This window comes from Myotis nattereri, assembly GCF_964212035.1.
Source record: "Myotis nattereri genome assembly, chromosome: 16".
Lineage (NCBI taxonomy): Eukaryota > Metazoa > Chordata > Mammalia > Chiroptera > Vespertilionidae > Myotis > Myotis nattereri.
In genome coordinates, this window is record NC_138091.1 from 45,969,908 (window position 1) to 45,975,907 (window position 6,000).

Genomic DNA, 6,000 nt, shown 5'->3' on the forward strand with positions numbered 1-6,000 from the left:
CTAACTCTCTACCCCTCTCCCTTCCTCTCTGTAAAAAATCAATAAATATATTTTTTTGAAAAAAAAAAAAAAGATGAACTTCAGAACCTGGCTTTGCTTCTGCCCCCCTACCTGCTGTGTTGACCACGGATTAAGTTATTTAATATCTCTGTGCCTCAGTTTCCTCACTTATAAAACTGCACATGAAAAACAAAAAAATAAATAAATTAAATTAAACTGCACATGATAATAGCACCTATCCCATGAGGTTGTTTTTTGTTTTGTTTTGTTTTTTAAATATATTTTATTGATTTTTTACAGAGAGGAAGGGAGAGAGATAGAGAGTCAGAAACATCGATGAGAGAGAAACATCGATCAGCTGCCTCCTGCACATCTCCTACTGGGGATATGCCCACAACCCAGGTACATGCCCTTGACCGGAATCGATCCTGGGACCCTTCAGTCCGCAGGCCGATGCTCTATCCACTGAGCCAAACCGGTTTCGGCAAGATTGTTTTAAGAATTAAGTGGGTTGCCCAGCCGGCGTGGCTCAGTGGTTGAGCATCAGTCTATGAACCAAAGGTCCTGGGTTCAATTCCCTGTCAGGGCACATGGCCCAGGTTGCAGGCTTGATCCCCAGTAGGGGGCGTGCAGGAGGCAGCCCATCAGTGACTCTCTCATCATTGATGTTTCTATCACTCTCTCCCTCTCACTTCATTTCCTCTCTAAAATCAATAAAAATATATATTTTTTAAAAAGAATTAAGTGGCCCTGACTGGTTTGGCTCAGTGGATAGAGCGTCGGCCTGTGGACACAAGGGTCCCAGGTTCGATTCCGGTCAAGGGCATGTACCTTGGTTGCGGGCACATCCCCAGTAGGGGGTGTGCAGGAGGCAGCTGATCGATGTTTCTAACTCTCTATCCCTCTCCCTTCCTCTCTGTAAAATATCAATAAAATATATATATTTTAAAAAAATGTAAAAAATAAAAAAGTTCAAGTCAAACTTGAAAAAACAACAACGAGTATAAATTTTAAAAAGACTAGCCCTAGCTGGTTTGGCTCAATGGATAGAGCATCGGCCTGCAGACCAAAGGATCCCACAGGTTCAGTTCTGGTCAAGGGCACGTACCTTGGTTGTAGGCTCCTCCCCAGCCCAGGGCCCTGGTCCGGGCTCATGCAGAAGACAACCAATTGATGTGTGTCTTTCACATCGATATTTCTCTCTCTCTTTCACTCTCCCTAGAAATCAATGGAAAAATACCCTCGGATGAGGATAAACAAAAAAAGAAAGAAAGAAAAAATAAAGATTACCTAGATCCCTGAGGGTGGCCAGGCCTGTTCACATCTGGAGTCAGCCTGAGGGTGGTCTCTCCCAGTGGATAACCTCAACTTTTTCACTATGGCTGGTTGCTATTTGCCACCATGACAAGACCTCCACTTCTCCCTGGGGTGAATGGGCTGCTGGCCCATTTCTGGTTGTCACTTTGACAAATCGGCCAGTTCTGAATGTGATTTGAATCTCCTCTGTGTTTGATCATCCCAGCCACTCCCAGCTGGCACTGGTGTCCTTGAGCCAAAGGCCAAATTCTTTATTCTTGACAATTAAGCTCTTGTCTACTTGTTCCTTGTGAGAGAAGCTTCCAGTGGTCCACAGGGAACTCAGCTGCATACTTGGAACATATCTGAGCAGATCCTGGTGCCATATCTGAGCCTTCTGAAAGGTGGAGTTGAAAGATAGATTAAGCCAGCTTTGCACCCTGGTCTTATTAAAACAGTGCTCTCAGCCAAGAGGAGTGGCACTCAGGGAAGTCAAATGATTTCTGATACTCTATCAAAGAATTCGTGCCTGATAGGCACTTCCAAGCTCCAAAGGAGTGTGGCCATGTCCTATTCACTTTTCTATTGTCGGAGCTTCACACAGGACTGCTCCTGGACTGAGTGAATGATTGCATTGAGTGGGGAGACTGTTTTCCCGCCCACATAGTCACTAGGCCTTCCTCCTTCCCAAATCCAGTCCTTGCTGGTGTTCAATAAATGTATGCGGAAAGAAAAAAGAAGGTGGGGGTCAAGTGCTCAGAGGACTGAAGGAGGGACAGAGACACTGGTGCTGGTGTGCAAACTGGCCCTGTACTTGGAGGGCGAGGAAAGGCCAAAGAAAGAGGCAGACAACTCCAAACTGGCAGGTGGCAGGCTTTTTCCTTTTTTTCTTTTTGAGTTAACTTTGTCTTAATGTTCTATCACTGATGACAGTGTCCAACAATATAATTATACTATTCATAAGATAACTAGGCAATTTATTTTTTTATTTTTTTATTTTAATTAAATCTTTATTGTTCAGATTATTACATTTGTTCCTCTTTTTTCCCCCCATAACTCCCCTCCACCCAGTTCCCACCCCACCCTCCGCCCTCACTCCCCACCCACTGTCCTCATCCATAGGTGCACGATTATTGTCCAATCTCTTCCCTCACCCCCACACCCCTTTCTCCCCCCAAGAATAGTCAGTCCACTCCCTTTCTATGTCCCTGATTCTATTAAAATCACCAGTTCATTCTGTTCATCAGATTATTTATTCCCTTGATTTTTAGATTCACCTGTTGATAGATGTGTATTTGTTGTTCATAATTTGTATCTTTACCTTTTTCTTCTTCTTCCTCTTCTTAAAGGATACCTTTCAGCATTTCATATAATACTGGTTTGGTGGTGATGAACTCCTTTAGCTTTTTCTTATCATTCCGTCTTTTAGTTGTATTTTTGAAGTGGTTGTTCGAGGCAGCAAACTCCAGTGTTTACCTATGCCGCCATCTTGGTTTCTCTGGCAATTTATTTTTAAATATTTTTTATTTTCCAGTTACAGTTGACATACAATATTATATTCATTTCAGGTGTACAACATAGTAATTAGACATTTATGTAACACAAAGTGACCACCCCCAATAAATCCAGCACCCATCTGACACCCTAGATAGTTATTACAATATTATTAACTATATTCCCTATGCTGTACTTTACATTCCCATGACTATTCTGTAACTACCAATTTGTACTTCTTAATCCCTTTAGCTTTTTCACCCATCCCCCATCTGACAACCATCAAAATGTTGAGTCTGTTTCTATTCTGCTTGTTCATTTTTTGTTTTTTAAATTCCACATATAAATGAAATCATATGGCATTTGTCTTTTCCTGTCTGGTTTATTTCTCTCAGCACAATACCTTCCAGGTCCATCCATGTTGTTGTAGATGGCAAGATATTAGTTTTTATTTTATTATTTTTTAAAAATATATCTTTATTGATTTCAGAGAGGAAAAGAGAGACAGAAACATCAATGATGCGAGAGAATCATCGATCAGCTGCCTCCTGCACATCCCCCACCAGGGATCAAACCTGCAACTCAGGCATGTGCCCTTGACCGGAATTGAACCAGGGACCCTTCAGTCCACAGGCTGACACTCTATCCACTGAGCCACACCAGCTAGGGCAAGATGCTTATTTTTTATGGCTGAATCATATTCCATTGTATATATGTACCACATAACTTGGCTATCTACACTAATAAAAGGGTAATATGCTAATTAGACCGGGAGACCTTCCGGGAGGACAAAGCCATGGTGGTGGGGCTGAGGTAGAGGCAGTTAGGGGCAAGCAGGCCAGCGGGGGGTGGGGGGGAAGGGGGTAGTTGGGGGCAAGCAGGCTGGTGGGGGGGCAGTTGGGGAGAGGAGGCCGGGGGGGGGGCAGTTGGGGGTGATCAGGCTGGCAGGGAAGGACAGTTAGGGGTGCTCAGACCAGAAGAGGGGGGCAGTTGGGGCAATCAGGCCGGTATGCAGAGTGGTTAGGGGCGATCAGGCAGGCAGGCAAGTGAACAGTTAGGAGCCAGCGGTCCCAGATTGCAAGGGGGATGTCTGACTGCTGGTTTAGGCCTGATCCCACAGGGGTCTCAGATTGGAGAGGGTGCAGGCCAGGCTGAGGGACACCCCCCCCGCCCCCGTCTCATGCATGAATTTTGTGCACCAGGCCACTAGTTGTGAATATGCTGCAGTGAACATATGGATGAATACATCTTTTCCAGTTAATGCTTTGGGTTTCTTCAGATAAATACTAGTATCCAGAAGTGGAATTGCTGGGTCCTTTTTGTCTCTTGTTATAGCCTTTGTTTTAAAGTCTATTTTGTCTGGTATAAGTATTGCTACCTCAGCTTTTTTTGTTGTTTCCATTTTCATGAAACATCTTCCTAAATCCTTTCACCTTTGTGTGCATCTTTCGATCTTTTGTTATCCATTCAGCCACTGTATGTCTTTTGAATGGAGCATTTAATCCATTTGCATTTAAAAGAATTATTGATAGGTATGTATTTACCACCATTTTATTATTCATATTTTTATCTTTTTTTTCTTCTTCTTCTTAAAGAACACCCTTTAACGTTTCTTGTAGTACTCATTTGATGATGAACTTTTTCTTGTCTATGAAGCTCATTATCTTTCTTTTGATTCTAAATGATAGCTTTGCTGAATAGAGTACCCTTGGTTGTAGGGCCTTGCTTTTAATCACTTCGAATATTTTGTGCCAGTCCCTTCTGGACTTCAGAGTTTCTATTGAGAAATCAGCTGACAGTCTTATAAGTAACTAACTGCTTTTCTCTTGCTGCTTCATAGGTGGCAGGTTTAATAAACAAGAGGACTTAACGAGAGGATTGTCTTGGGTGGCTGCAAAGTGAGTAGAACTTCGCATCCACCCACCAGAATCTTACCGTCAGTGTAGAGACCTTCACTAGGGTCAGTCGTGTGTAGTGTCCAGATGGTCTCAGCAACTTCCTTTAAGGCCGTGTCCGTGGAACAGCCCCCACTGTGAGATGGTGGGGTGGGGGATACATTCCCAGGATAGGGCAGGGTGGGGAGCCCAGGTCCAGCTCGAGAGTCAACCAGCAGGCCTCTGATGACCTCTTCCATCACCTGGCTTGCCATAAACTCAAGGAAAAAAGAAGTGATGTCACTTGCTTGAGAATAAAAATCAAGCTATGGGGATGTGCTGGGTTAGGCTCTCGAGGGAGGAAGGTCCTAAGCAGATTGCATTAGGATCTCAGTGAGCTGTTCAGATTGTTTAAGCTCTCACATGTTATTCCCTCTAAGAAAGACTCTTCCACATGCCCATGTTGCTTTTGTCTGGTTTTTACTTCTCTGGTTAAATGTCACTTCCTAAAAGTGGCCTCTTTTAGACCAGGTCAGATTCCTCTTTTGGTGTCGCAGTACTTTATGGTCACAGTCCTGGTCAGAGTTCGTAATTGCGTGTGTGTGTGTGTGTGTGTGTGTGTGTGTGTGTGTGTGTATGTGGTCTCTTTCCCATGTTCCCTGAAAAGCCCTCCACGTCCCTTATATCAGGCAGTACAGTGTCCTGCCTGGGTGTAGGGGAAGGTCCAGGTTAGTCAATATGGGAGAGACACAGAAGAGACAGAAAGTCAGGAAGGACCAGGGCCAAGTCTGGAACAATGAAGCAAGGACAGAAGTCAAGGGTGCTGCAGTGCTGGTTTCCGCCTGACCTTGGCAGTCAAGAAGTGAGTCACTGAGCCCTGTCCAGTGGGAGGTGTGCAGGAGGCAGCTGATCGATGTTTCTCTCATTGATGTTTCTATCTCTCTACCCCTCTCCCTTCCTCTCTGTAAAAAATCAATAAAATATATTTTTTTGAAGAAAAAAAAAAAAGATGAACTCCAGAGCCTGGCTTTGCTTCTGCCCCCTAACTGCTGTATTGACCATGGATAAGCTATTTAATATCTCTGTGCCTCAGTTTCCTCACTTATAAAACTGCACATGATAATAGCACCTATCCCATGAGGTTGTTTTAAGAATTAAGTGAGGCCCTAGCCGGTTTGGCTCACTGGATAGAGCGTCGGCCTGGGGACTGAAGGGTCCTGGGTTTGATTCCTGTCAAGGGCATATACTTTGGTTGCAGGCACATCCCCCATAGGGGGTGTGCAGGAGGCAGCTGATCGATGCTTCCTCATTGATGTTTCTAACTCTCTATCCCTCT